Source organism: Notolepis coatsorum (genome assembly GCF_963971535.1).
Source record: "Notolepis coatsorum genome assembly, chromosome: 11".
In the NCBI taxonomy this organism is placed as follows: Eukaryota; Metazoa; Chordata; class Actinopteri; order Aulopiformes; family Paralepididae; genus Notolepis; species Notolepis coatsorum.
In genome coordinates, this window is record NC_140175.1 from 61,158,086 (window position 1) to 61,174,288 (window position 16,203).

Below are 16,203 nucleotides of genomic sequence, written 5' to 3' on the forward strand. Positions count from 1 at the left end.
AGAGAGAGAGAGAGAGAGAGAGAGAGAGAGAGAGAGAGAGAGAGAGAGAGAGAGAGAGAGAGAGAGAGAGAGAGAGAGAGAGAGAGAGAGAGAGAGAGAGAGAGAGAGAGACCGAATTAACTCACTGTACGTGGTCCACTCACTGTTGTCCCGACTCCCCAGACTGTTGGCTTGATAAAGTGTATAATCCGCTGTTGATGATGTATATCCAGTCCACTGTCCAGACTGCCATATAGCTTGTTAGCTGTTAGCAGTTAGCACCACACAACAAGTAGTTTGATTTCTTTGTCCATTTCCGCGTCGAACAGACTGCAAACTACCTGGCGTTCTATCGCCATGCTCTAAGACAAACTCTAACCTTAACCAACTTTGAAAGAGTGCCTAAGCTTAACCGTCGAAAGAACTTGCAGTCACGCTCTAAGACAAATAGCTCGCATCTCAGTCACAACAACACAACTATGATCTCGTACCACCAAGCTAGAATTGGAACATAGAAATTGGATTCGGCCAATCAGAGATCGTCTCCGCGAAATGCTGCTACGGAAAAAAAAAACTGACGTCGGCCAATCAGAGAGCGTCTCCGCGAAATGCGGCTACAGAAATTCTTGACGCTGCTGCCTAGACCGCTTCAAATCGCGCCCGGATTCCAACATAATAGTCATATTTCAACGCACAACGCGTTACGCACTGATTGGCTGCGAGGGATACAGCGATCAAACTGTGACGCGCACTCAGAGCGCTATTGAGTCTAGCCCGGGCCGAGAAATACAAAAAAATAAAAAAAAGTGAGTCACTTCCTGTTCAGGAAAACGAGTATTTTTTATTTTATATATTAACCTTATATTGTGCATTGGAAACACAAACATACTTAAAATGAGTAAATATTATTCATTTTAAACATGTTTATATTATTTATAGGGCTTTAAAACAAAAAACTATTTAACAGGAGGGGGGGGGGGGGGGTGGGGGGGGGGGCGGCGCCCTAGCGCCCCCCCAGTGGCGGCCGCCACTGAAGGTAAGAGAGGATTTGTCATGATCAACTGAAGGGATATGCTATGGAACAGTATGCTTGGCTACTACTTGGGTTTTCAGAAAAAGTACATTTAGCTGTAAAAGCCTGATGTTAAGGGAGATGTCAATCTGTTGTCGACGGTGGTTGGTGATGAATATGAGTCCACATTCCAGTTCTACTTTTGTTTTGATGTGAAAAAGAATGCGGCACTTTGCACTGACTAAGTAAACATTACAGTTCTACTTTATTAAATGCTCATTGTAAATATGTTTAAGTCCACTCCACATTACAGTTCTACTTTTGTTTTGATGTGAAAAGTGATGCTGCATAAGATGACTGCTGAGAGCGTCGTTTCTTGACTCTCAGCTGAGAGCGTAGTTTCTTAAAATTGTCAAGCTACAATATTATAAAATACAATATTATAAAATCCTGTCAGGAAGCATGCCTCAAAGCATGAATGAACCGGCATTTCTAAGCACTTTAAACGCAAACTTTAGCGCACATAAAGTCATGCGGAAACAGCTGTTCGATTTCAGCGTTCGTCCTCCTGCTACGCTCATAGCGAGGGGGGCGTACTAGCTTAGGTCAGCGGCCAATCAGAGCGCAAAACGGGAACCCGGAAACACGGACGCGTTGGAAAAAGGCTACACGCGACCGGGAGTGGGAATAAAACCAGGAACCTTCCGATTACCAGATGACCAATCTACTTCCTTACCCACTGTCCCTAAACGGACCCCTAAACCAACACACATTACACCAAGGATCCCTAAACCAACACACATTAGACCAAGGACCCCTAAACTAACACACATTACACCACAGACCCCTAAACCAACACACATTACACCACAGACCCCTAAACCAACACACATTAGACCAAGGATCCCTAAACCAACACACATTAGACCAAGGACCCCTAAACTAACACACATTAGACCACAGACCCCTAAACCAACACACATTAGACCAAGAACCCCTAAACCAACACACATTAGACCAAGGACCCGTAAACCAACACAGATTAGACCAAGGACCCACATTTGATAAGATTCTGTCCCAGGGTCCCCGTCCGAAGAGATTTTGGCTTTTTCAATATGTTTTATTATAGAATTCTTTGTCTATACTGATGAGGAGATCATTCGAGGGAACTAAGAATACCAGACTCGTACATTATGTCACTGTGTTCCTTATGGATGAAATTATAGTGAAATTTAACTATTCATTCATTTTGGTAGGGATCCCCTGGAACCCCTTCAAGGAACGCACTACAGACTGAAGTTAAGATAATTAGTTTGGGAAGGAGATGAAAGACCGTCGTTCGTAATTGAGGCCAGGAGCAGGATTCCGTCATCCTCCTTTATTAAAACTTTACACGCAAGTGAGAGAGTGAAGTCCCATCGACAGCCAGAAGTACTGTACTTTAATGTGCACAAGGATCATCACATCTTCAGACATGGTGATGAACTCCTGTCATGGACGTCGATGTGCTGGGGATCAAATCTGAGAAATGTGGTGAAACCAAATAAGCATTTTCGCAATTAAATATTAAACATATTATTAATTAAATGCATATATTACTTTAATATCTCAGTTTAAAGGTGCACTATGCAGTTTTGGAAGATACATGTGTTTAATTTAGCAGAGAACAGCAATTAATTCTTATATAATTCTTATATCTTAAATCTAAACAAAATTGTTTTTAGGCACTGTGAACAAAATGTACAGTAAGCCTAAAATATGTTTATAAACAAGATTGTGGGCCCTGCCTAGCTTCAAACAGTGTTCCAGAGACCTATTTTTCCTTTTGGGGACAGTTTGTTTATTCACTCGTGAAAATATACCTCCAGTCAATTTGTTTTCAGTTCTCTGACTCTCCCAAAACTACATATTGCACCATTAACTCAATGGCCGCCAACAACGATTTAATACGTGTTAGCCTGCCAATCGTTGAACGCCAACCACGATTACGTTATTGAATCGTTATTTCTTTTATTCGCTATTTCCATTCATAAACATGCAGGCAGCTGTGGGATGGGTCTGAGATCGCAAAAGTCCAATACCGCCGCCTAACGTCTTGCGGACGCTATTGCACTCCATTTGAAACGATGTGGCTTGGTGTGTGGGCCGAGCTGCGGCTTGCGGGTGGGGTCAAACTACTCGGGCAGGGCAAGCGCTTATAACGCATGCATTGACGAGGGTCGGGCCCCCCCGGATCATGTTCAGTGCTTGATTACGTTGGCAATACAATCTACATCAGTATTTGGAATGGCGATCAGATAATTGGAATATTCTTTTTGGGACAGATCCTGGTCAAGGTAAGGACTATATGGTATCAATATTGGGTTGATCCAAAAATTCCTACATGCTGATCGGGCCGTGTGTGTGTGGTGTGTGTGTGGCGTGTTCCGTTGGTTGCGATCAAAGCACGGAGGGCCCCCCCCCCCACCTTTCATGCATCCATGATGAAACATAATACCGATAAAGCGATAATCTAAATTTGATTTGAGAACAGTAGCTAGTCCAGGGAAGAAACGATAATGCTTTTACTCTAATACATGTTGCCGGCCATTACGGAGCATTTTGGAAATGACACCAGACCCCCCTGAAACTACACTCATATTCACGACGGTATAAAACGGGAATGTATAAATGAAAAAATTATCTGTTTTTTTGCATCTTGACCGGAAGAAACTCAATGACAATCGACTATATTATTAGATCCATAGCTATAATATATAATATAGCTTTAGGCCTGCAAACACAGCCACGTACCCCCATGTTAAAAGGTGATGGCATTTCAACGGTAAGGTAAACAGCGACCCCTGGCGCTGAATGAGTTAAAGAGACAATAGTTTGTGTTTGTTTGGTTGTTTGTTGTTGGTCCTGACCCTAGACATTTCAGTTGTACATCATAATAACAAGACTGGACATCATAACAAAAAGGTCGGACATCATACCAACAATGCTGGACATAATAACAAGGCTGGACATCATAGCAACAAGGCTGGACATCATAACAACAAGACTGGACATCATAACAACAAGACTGGACATAACAACAAGGCCGGACATCATAACAACAAGGCTGGACATCATAACAACAATGCTTGGAACATGGAACATGGAAGCTGTTTCCTAAAGCAGTGGTTCTCAGAGTAAGTTATGCACCCTAATGTGTATCAATGTGGGGGTCTTTGAAATGAAAACGTTTGAAAACCACTGTTCTAAGGCATTCATGGTCAAGTCAGTAAGAGAGAAAGAGAGAGATGTGTTTTTGTTTTGGGGTTGAAGTAAACAGTCCTGCAGGTAACAGGCTCATGCATCTGGGAGAGTCTTGGTCATTGTTGACCATGCATACAAATGCCTCAGACACTCTCCCTATTATTGTCCCTGCCAGGACCTTGAGACAGGCGGTATCCCAGCCTGCATGCGCTTCACTGGATTCATGTTTATTTGCGGGGGGAAACGTTTGGTGTCTCTTGTTCCTTCAGCTAAACTTAAAGGCATAGTTCTGATCCTTGGACCCCTATAGCCCCTTGTCTTGCTTCAGTGGTGCTGTTCCTCCCACTAGCAGCTCATGCAGGCTGACTGAGGCTCACTGAAATCTACTCCACAGTGCACACAAAGTAAACTTCAGCGAGCCTCCGTTAGCTCATACAGACGGGAGCTTAACCCCAATGACTTTGAATGGGTTTGTGGCTATCTGGATCTACTATGAGCAACTGCATGGACTTTCGCTGAGAAAGGGAAATGGGTCTCACAGACTGCTGTATTTGTTGTCTGTTACTCATAGTTTTTATGTTCTTGTGTACTCATATTGTTGGATTTCGGGTCCTCAGCCAGTAATCACCTCGTCACCTGTGGCTCCGTGAAGTTTCTGCATTGTGTTTATCTCTTTCTCATCGTACTGACTGATACCCTCTCTCCCTCCCCGGTGATACATTCGTCTCAAAAGAATTAACGACACACTTGAAACATGATACCTTTCCTTGATGGTGATGTTTATTTCCATAAACAAACAGTTCTGAAAGGTCTTTGACTGCTATTGAATTCATTATCTCTACCGTCTCTTCTGCTATTAGTCCGATGGTAGTTGAGGCCTAGTCGATAGCCAAAAGCCTTCCCTGTTAGCCGAAGCTAGCCCTCATGGCCTAGGAGGGTGGAGGAGGCCCCTCCCCCACCCTCCAGCTATTGCAGTCTCTCTGTCCACCTCCCTACGTGTCAGCCTTGTGTCCTAGTCTAACTTAAACTGGAAGAAACCCACAGCTATAATGTCTTTCCCCTAGCAACGGGGGCCATGCCCCTTCTCTCGTTACTAAGTGACACAACGCCATGGCAACGGCTCTTGTCACCTACTGACCCACTCTAATACCCTTTCTCTATCTCTCCCCCTCCCAGCGGCCTGGTCTAGATGGTGACCTTGGCCCTATCTCTAACACCCTGCCTGCTCTGTTTATGGAGAGTCTAACACTATGCCTCCCCTGTCTGCTCCCCAGCCCTGTCTGTGTTCATTATAAAGCCTGAGTGGCAGAGTAGATGTCTGCTGTCCTTTACACATATTTACATTATATACACATATGAAAAACAAGTGCTATTCTTTCACCTGTTTGCCTGTGGTTCTATGTTTCATTGTTTCTTAGCTTTTTTGCCTATTTTCAGCGACTTTGGGTCCTTGAAAAGCGCTATACTAAATAAATGTATTATCATTATTATTATTAAACACCAATAAGGTGATTGGTCAAGAGAAAAAACCCTCCCAAATGCTTTACGCAAACAGTCTATCAATCTCAGGCTGCAAACAACAGCCACAGTTGCAAGACGGTAAGGTTTTGAGTAGAATAACACACAGGCAGGGAACCCAAAGCGCTGCACGGTAATCCGGATACGCTCTTCTACCAATTATGATGAAACCTGAAGAAAAGAAAAGTAATATCCCCACAAGCTGGCCTGATGCTCTCCTGGTGGTTCATTCAGTAACATTAGGTGTGATTGAATTAATAAACCACATTGTGAACACATGAAGCGTGTTTGGTCGGCATCAGATTTTCCCTTTCATGTTCAATCATTTATACCTAGTTTAACTAGTCAAGTTTCTTTTATGTGCACATACACTTCACACACACCTGGGACTTATTAATATGAGCAGGATACAGTGTTTACCCATTAACGTAAGGTTATGTATATAACCAAGTTCTGTGAGTTATGGTGCGCTCAGCACCAGTTGCATAATATCTCGCTTCAGTGGATATGCACTGAATAAAAAATTCCACCATGTACCTTTACATCCCAGCATTCGTCTGACCACACCCCCATCCGCTTACCTTCATAAGCAGGGGTGGGGCCACACACTCATCTCCTTCCCAACAAATTTCACCACAATGAAAAATCAAGGGCTGCAGCGGCGTCCTGGTGCTGAGCGCACCATAACTCACAGAACTTGGTTATATACATAACCTTACGTTCTGTTTCGTTATGGCACACGTTATCACACCTGGACAAGAGGCAGGGGAACTATGTGAGAATGCTATTCATCGACTACAGCTCGGCATTCAATACCATAGTCCCCTCCATACTCATAGCCAAGCTCAGGGACCTGGGCTTGGGCTATGACCTCTGCCAGTGGGTCTTGGACTTCCTGACTGGCAGACCCCAGGTGGTGAGAGCAGGCAACTGCACCTCCTCATCCATCACCCTCAACATAGGGGCCCCCCAGGGCTGTGTTCTGAGTCCCCTCCTCTACTCCCTGTACACACACGACTGTGTGGCTCAGCGGAGTAGCAATACAATCATCAAATTTGCTGACGACACAGTGGTGGTGGGCCTGATCTCTGCCAACGACGAGAGGGCCTACCTGGAAGAGGTCAAGGTCCTGGCGGGATGGTGCTAGGAAAACAGCCTCTCCCTGAACGTCAGCAAAACAAAGGAGATGATTGTGGACTTCAGGAGGTCGGGGGTCAAGGACTACAGCCCCCTCAGCATCGACGGGGCACCGGTTGAGAGAGTCAACAGCTTTAAGTACCTCGGAGCCTACATATCCGAGGACTTGACATGGACCACACACATTGACAGTGTTGTGAAGAAGGCACGACAACGCCTCTACTTCCTCAGGCGCCTAAGGAAGTTCCAAGTCAGCCAGAAGATCCTTAAGAACTTCTACTCATGTACAATAGAGAGCATCTTGACCGGCAACATCACCTCCTGGCTTGGGAATAGCACTGCACAAGACCGAAGCAGACTACAAAGAGTGACACGTTCAGCCGAACGCACAATTGGAGGGGGGCTCCCCACCCTCCAGAACATTTACAACAAGCGTTGCAAGGGCAAGGCTAAGAGAATCATTAAAGACTCCAGTCACCCGAACAACTGCCTCTTTGAACTGCTGCGGTCAGGCAAGCGATACCGGAGTCTCAAGGCGAGCACAGAAAGACTCAGAAGAAGCTTCTATCCCCAGGCCATCAGGCTGCTAAACGAACAATGAATGAACACTACACAACAACAACCACCAAACGCACATAGCACACACATCCACACGCACACACTCACTTTAAACAAACACACTGTAGCACCCACTCCACACACTTTATAGCACACACCCACTTTAAACAAACACACTGTAGCACCCACTCCCCACACTTTATATTTATGGATGAAGGATTGCACTACAACTCGTACACCTTACTGTAAATTGTACCTAAAATTGTACCTCATCCCATTTCTGCTTTGCACTAGATAGTACTGTACATTAGTACACTGCATAGTATTGTGTATTGTATATTATATGGTAACTCAGAACATTGTACATATGTCTATACCGAACACTGTGACCTCATTTTTCTTCTTCTAAATTCATGCTATATTATGTTATTATGTTATTTGATACTATCTTGTCTAGCACAGTCTCTGGAGCGTAACAGTAAGAAGCATTTTGTATGAAAGTATTCTGTACTTCTGTATGACAACTATTAAAGAACTTGAGAACTTGAACTTGGCTTCGCTCAGCACCAGTTGCATACCAGGAGCTGAGAGGGAGCCATAGCCCGACAAATACACCCCGCTGAGGCCCCACACAACCATCAGACCGGGGAGGACCGAGCACCCCAACCCTCCCTAATGGAGGATACCACCCGTATTGGAGGCTTACGGGAGGGACACGGATCCGACCGTGCGAAGAGGAACTCAAGCAACTCAACGCACACGGTGAGCAGACCGTGGCTTGACCCCACGACTACACACACGCACAACCCGCATGCCACCCGGGAACGAACGGAAGGAACAACCTCGTTACTGCCCCCAAAATCACGGGGTCAAGAGCAACCCAACCCCCCGTGGCAAGGCTGTAGCAGCGGAGCATGAAGGAAGACCCAGACCCACCGAAGGGACTGGATCCCCTGGAAAAAGGGGGCCCGGAGAGGTCAATGACGGCAGGCATCACGACCCCACCAGGCGGTCACTTAGTGACACCGCCCCCCACATCGCCAGTGTATACGGACAGGGCCCCTCCAAGAGCGGGCCCTTTCCCCCCAATAGCACACCGCCTGGTACACTGACTCTGAAACACAGGCAGTCAGCATGGCCGTAAGCACTCAAAAAGGTTAACCAACGGAAGCAGGCAGCGCACCGGGGAAAACCAGGCAGCAGGCTGTAACCTGAGCCTGGAGCACTGCGAACCAGCCCTAAGCAAACCGCACTTGGTATTCCCAGGCAGTCTCCCAACCAAGTACTAACCAGGACCGAACCTGCTTAGCTTCCGAGATCGGACGAGATCGGGCGTGTACAGGTTTGTATGGCCGTAAGCCATTACGATAGTGCAGAGTACAACATGTACCCAACAAAGGGTCTCCATAACGCCTAACCCTGTGACACCCGGACTGACCGGGCATTTGTCCCCCCGAAAAAAGCACAAGTCCCTCAGGGTACCAGAACAGCAGATCTGCAACCCCGGCGGACAACGGGTTAACTGACCTGGACCAGCGCGACCAGACCAGTCCCGTGTCCTAACCACGCCCACATGACATCTCTAGAAGAGGGGGTAGGTATGCGTGTCGATCTAAAACATGAAAAGAGGGCGCCACCCAGACGGTCCCATTTGGACCGTGCTCAGTGGCCCACCCCAAGGGCGTGAGACCCCTCTACCTATGTTCTGATCTATTCGTTTAACATCCCCCAGATATGAACGAGAATTCATCGAGACAACCTAGTAAACTGGCGCTCGGAAGAGACAAAACTCCATCCCAGTTGCCCTATAAAAACGCTGTTTTAACAAGCAACCAAGGCGCACTTAGCCCCTGCGTGATTCTTTAACAGAAACACACGAGCCAGCACTATGTATGCGTCGAGACCCAAACACATCAATGGATAGTCTAGCAAGACATCAAACATTGTTCCTCCAAGTCGCCTGGGAGAACGACACGGAGCCGTCGTGCTTCATGTACCTTCCTCTTTTTATTCAAAAAAGAAAGAAACACAGACTGAAATGAATCCCACGTGACGCAGCTGAGGGTATTTTTTTTTTACATTTTTACATCCCACCACCCTCGCCATAAGGAGGAGACGGACATCCCCAGAGAGACTTCCCACGCGAGCTGTATCAATTGAAAAGAATATATTGCAACATTGAGCTATGTAATATTTGGGTTTAGGGCTCTCCGAGGAGGAGGCACTGAACCAATACAGACTCAATAATCGAATTAAATCGAATACACACACAATAGAGCAGAACTCATTTTTGAAGTTCTACTCATCTTGACAATCTGAGGAGGAGGCTCTGAACTCTGAGGAGGCTCCCTCACAGGGAAGGAGAGTCCGAACTCACAGAAGGCCCGAGGAGGAGCTTCGTGAGGAGGAGCTCTGACAACTCCCTGAAACAGATCCATAACATGGACCTGAACACCCACGGAAGTCTTACCAACAGAGACCCACTCAGTGACGTACTCTATGGCGGGGGAATTTCCGCGGTGCACACGCCCAATCTTCCAGGGTGTGGGACCAGGAAACTCCCTCCCCCCCCCCCCCCCCCCCTCTTACCCTGTAACATGCCGAACAGCAACGTGACAGGAACCTTGAAGGACAGGAGGTTTTAATCCCTGACCAATCAGAAAAGGGGAGGAAAGGATTACCAGTTCACCCCTTTATGACCCCATACCCATGATACGATGTAATGACAAATAGAGCATGACACAGTCATATTCTGCTACATGAAGTATCTAACGGCTTCACATAGCCCATGCGCTAACCTGCTATCTGATTTTTACTAAGGAAAAAACAGAATAGAGAGGGCCCCCTTTAAGAGCCCCGGTACCAGACTTACACATGTGCTTCTGTGGCCAAACCTAACCCAGTTGTAGATCACAAGACACACACAACCCTTTATCACAACAAAAAATGGCAAAAGTACACTCTTGCTACAGAGGAACGCCGTTTTTCATAACGAGAGAATACAGAATCCTCGATTATGCATTGGCCACAGGCCTTGCTAAGCACACACGATAAGTGACCAAACAATCTTTTCTTCAGGAAAATATAGTTTCTCAAGCGGTTAGCACAACCCCAGCAATTAAGCTGAGGGTTACATCGTATCCCCACAAACACAGTGACACAATATATTGTAAACAACATGTCTGAGAGGAGGGTGGGGAAGCCCCAGGGAACCGGGGGGATCACCCCTCCTTCCTTACCCTTGATACGACCAAGTTGAACAGGTAACCCTGTTAATATGTGAACACACTGTTCATTGTCATTACAGGCTGAGAAAGGAATTCATTCCTCAATCATATGTCACTAAGCATAGCTTTATAGGTTAATTAACCCCCTTAGTTGTGAGTTCACGTTACATGAACACACATGTTCTCATCACAACTAACCAGATCATTTTTACACATGTAAAACAACAACCTGATTTCTATGGAGAGAGAAGCTATACCAGTGACAAGACAATTCACACACAACACGCGTCGTATCCTCAATGTATTGCAGCAACACACGTTTTGGAAAACATCGTTATTACAAAACATTTAGAAGGGAAGGAAAGAAGAAGTGTTTAAGGTCCGGTCGGGACCTTCCTACCCTGAACGCAGGCCAAGCGAACTGCAATCTGGCTAACGGGGCACCGAAATTGAACACAGCATCCCTGTGTTGACGATGAGGGTAACGTCATTGCGCCACCCAGCCACTACGTTTCTCCATGTTTGACGCAGTCCTCGCTGGCAGGGCTCCGGTGTAGGTTCGACTAACATCCTCTGTCAAAGATGACGTCGTAGTCAGAGTGTTTAAGGCATGTTATAGTCATAGAAAACGTTCAACAGTGTAGCATTAAGCTAACAGCCTATCGACTGATAGCAACAAGCTAACGTTTACTAGCCTGGTAAACACAGCGAGCTAACGCCGCAGCTAACAGCTGCACAGTAGGCCACAATTAGCACGCAAGCTAAGCAGCTATCACCTGAACTGTACACAACGACATAACAAGCCACACTTCAGACAGGCCGCTGTCCAAGTCCCTCCCCTAAGAGGGAAAAGAAAAAGAATGTCAGAACACAGTTGTCAACGGTGATCCAGACATACAGCGGGGCCCTTTGAGCATGGGACTCCCGATAAAGAACATCCTATGCCCACTTTTCCTCGTTAGGGTATACTTTCATTTGTATATGAAAGATGGGGCCTGCACGGGACAGAGAAGCATCCGCTCGAGACTCCTGGGATCACCAGGACCTGGTCAAGGCCCACTAGATTGACCATCATGGGCGTCAGACCAAGATCCTCCGACCGCCGTTTTAAGCCGAGCAGAGGACCCCAGCCTGAAGTCGGCGTTTCGTAAATTGTCAGTTAACCCCCACAGCATCAACAACAACCAGAGCTTGCAAGCAAAACAGTATGTACCCCATCCTGGAAACAACCGCTTCTCACAACAGTCGTTGTTTCCCATAGTCCAGCTGTGTGGCCGGAGGGCAACCCCATCCAGCCGCAGCAAGGAGGACTATAGCTGGGGAGCATGTCAGCGGCGTGAGCTCCCAATACGAAAAGCCATTTGAAGTTCAGAATGATCACCATCTTCCAGACACTCCAATAACGAAGACAATATCGCTGTATTTTCTCGAAAATAGTGAGAGAGAAAATAAAGATATGATGTCAACGTATCTCCTTGTTCTTCTGTTTTCCTTTCCTCAGACTAAATATTTTTCTCCACGTCAAGTGGGCATATAGCAGGCACTTCCTTGTGGATGAAATTTGAGAAGGAGATGAGTGTGTGGCCCCACCCCTGCTTATGAAGGTAAGCGGATGGGGGTGTGGTCAGACGAATGCTGGGATGTAAAGGTACATGGTGGAATTTTTTATTCAGTGCATATCCACTGAAGCAAGATATTATGCAACTGGTGGTGAGCGAAGCCATAACGAAACAGAACTGCTACGTATGTGAACTCTGTATGCATGGACATGAGAGGAATACGCTGCTTACTCTTAATAGTATCTATACAGGGATATTGGAGAGTGGGCTTTGTAAAGATGCATGTGAGCAGTTTATCCCAATTAAGACTCAGGATATGAGTTACTATCTGGAATACTTATGCATGGGAACACACTTATTATCCTCTTCCACCCGACGGGACCGGTACATCTGGTCATAAATCAATATTTTTGTGAGTGTTGTATAAAAGTAGCGATTTTAATTTCAAACGTATTCAAGTAGTAACATCATAAACATGTCACAACAGCATGTAGAATGTATATTATCATCAATATGTTAGTTTAGCAATAGGTTAAAAGTGTCATTAGATAGATTAAACTTTTCGATTTGGTCAATTCTATCCGCGAGGGCGACCATTTTGGATATTTTGAACCATGGGAATTGTAAACCTTTTGTTGCCATTTTGTAGTACACTTCCACAGATAAGGTTCTGCGTTGAAAGTTTTTAAAACTACACTTCCTGGAAGATTCTATGGTGTTCAAGGTTCAGAGTTCTGTATGAATTATTTCAATAACTGTTATTATTCGGAATAATAAGCCATAAAAGGTAACGTTTTTGACAAATATTGAAAGGCTTTCAAGTTTCTCTTCCCTATTGTTAACATGTAGGAACAATTAGATCTGAAATTTGTTTCAAAACGGTTGCAGTGTGGGGAAAATATAAAAGTACAGTAGATTTCATTATCTGTTCTTATGCACGCCTGGTGATACTAAATCCAATGGCATTTGAAAGATAATATATGTATATATATATATATATATATATATATATATATATATATATATATATATATATATATATTAGGGCTGTCAGTTTATCGTGTTAATTAGATTAATTAATTACACAGCAAATTATCGCGTTATGAAAATTTACTCAAAATGCATTAAAAAAATATATATATATATAATTTTTTTTTTATAGTTTTTTTTTTGTATCTCATTCATTCCATAAGAATGTAGAATACACATTTACAGACTTTTTTTTAATATGGTCCATTTGCATGTTCTTGGTATCTGATTCTAGGAACATCTATGAATCTCAGGGAATGTATTCCCAGTGTCAGAAATACTGTGGGCTAGATCCACAAAGAATGGATTGCACGGTGCAAGGTGCGCCCTTACTTACAATTCATTATGAATTGAAAATGGGGGACCCTGATGTAAACAAGACGAAAGTCTTTCTCTGGTCTGCATCCCCTTAACAATTGTGTGTATTGAGCCGTACTGTATTGTACCCATTCTGCAATCTGTTAATAACATTTTCATTCAATCAATCAATCTGCGCTGTGATTGAATGAAAAATTTATTTTGAGTCAATTGTAATGAACCAAATGAGAATATCAATACATTTTTTTTTATCTTTGACTGTGAAAAACACCATGCTCAAATTGACCAGACCTGAAAAATCTAAGCAAATTAATAGATGGAAGATGATTAAACAGAAGGTTTTGTAGATACAGTACTGAATTCTGCCATCTGGACACATGCAATTTGAAATATGATTATAGAATATAGAATATCAGGCATAAAATGGTTATGCGATTAAAATGTGATTAATTAGATTAATTAATTACAAATCCTGTAATTAATTGATACATTTTTTTAATCGCCTGACAGCACCTTTTTTTTTACATAAAACAAGACAAACAATACAGTAACAGTAATAATCAACAATAAATCACTGGACAATAACAGAAATAATAATAACAATAATGACAGTCCAGTAATTAATTAAATCAGAATGAAAGACATACAAATAATAAATACAATACCATGGGCTCTTGCTCGCTCTCCCCCCCCCCCCACTACAGGACCCCCACGTGGGCTATACATCCACTACTTCATTCAACATCAGAAAACTCCAAATTTATATGCGTACCTTTATCTTATCCACCACAGCTACCCAGACTGCTATGCTGGCTTCATTAACACCTAAAATGCGTGCAGTATATATCTCTAGATAAATCACATCGAGATAGGTGAGAATCCATACCTTCAGGCACATTTTATCCGGTTGAATCCAGCGTGACGCTCTCAACTTTTTGGCAGCTGTAAGACCAGCCAAAATGAGTCTCTTTACATGTACAGAGGTTGATAACTGAGAAACATCATTCAACAACAGTACAGAAGGCAGTGTCGGTATGGTCAGAGATAAAATCTCTGATAATTTAGGCTGACCAAACTGTCAGGAATGGAGGTAGGTGAATTCCAATGGGTGAAGGCAATCACAGAGACGGAGAGTGTTTACTCTTGAACAGGTTCGACTTTAATAGTAAGAACACAGAGTAAATTCTAAGAGAGACAAGTGCTAAATAGCACAGGCAGAAATAAGGTAAATAGGAGCTTATTGGAGGTCCAGAGTTGAACCGTCCGCGTTATCCCCGAACGCAATTAGTGAAGACCTGACAATGAACAAGCAGAAGACAGGTGGGTTACATAGACACCAAATACCAACATTCCACACACACCCCCGTGACAGCCAATCAGGAACCACCCCTAAGTGACAGCACTAATTGACAGGGAAAGGACAGGTGACAAGCCCAGTGACATATGCCAGGAATGTGGGTGGTCACCGACCTCAGTCGGTGTCCAGAACGTAACAGTACCCTCCCCCGACGAACGGCACCAGACGTTCACCTAGGGGCCTCGGGATTCAGCCGCCGGAAATCAACGATCAGGCTGGGATCTAAAATATCCCTTTGAGGCACCCAAGCGTCTGGGGGGGGTTTATAAATTCATGGAAATGTCCGGGGTTTCATTGTTTTTCAGTTTCAGTTTCACGGCCCTTTGCGAGCATCAGATTCTAAAGGCTTGGGACTGCATTTTTCGCCGAACATATTAATTACCGAATTAAAGCGCTATTCGTTGTCGTTCGAATGCCATCTGAATCGTCAAAATCCGTGCCTCGGTTCTCGAGTTACATGCCGATATGTCAGGCGTGCGACTTTTTACATGGCTTGCCAGATTATCACCCCGGAGAAGCATGCAGCTGCAGAGCCGCAGAGCCAGCGGCGCTCTCAGGGCCGCGCTCTGACGGCCGCGCTGTGAGGGCCGCTCAGCAGCGCCACCCACCCAATGGCTGAATTGCCAATGGCTGAATTGGAGTATTTCACTGTGCGGGCACAGCTGCGAGATCCGCGCGGGGCCAGACTCGAGGGAGTAAATTAACTATACTACTTTTGCTCACACAATATCTTGAATGAATGCGTTTCTTTTTTACATCAGGGTCCCCCATTTTCAATTCATCATAACATATGACATACATGACATACAGATAGACAGTATTCAGTATACCTTCACACTCTATTATCTTATGCAACTCATATTCACTCCAGAAACTGAAATATACATACATTGTTGAATGAACAGACTGTTTCTTGAAGTTAGACTCTCCTCTAAATTGTAACCCCCCCTCTCTATAACAGAATTTTTGGATGTTACCCGGGAGTGAATTGTTTCGTGCTTTAAACATGATTTGTGCAGTCTTAAATTCAGCCAGGTCCCAGAGTTTCATGGCATGTGATTTAAAAATTTTTTGTGTTTGTGTGTTCCAGATATCCTACCTTATTGATAATCAAATCAAAATCAAATGTATTTGTAAGGCCCGACAACACACGTTAATGTCCCTTCAGGCCCATGTCCCTTCAGGCTATGGATTTGCGGTATTTTCCAGCTTATACAAAAAATATATATATTATTTTGGAATATTGCAACTATACTACACAAAAAC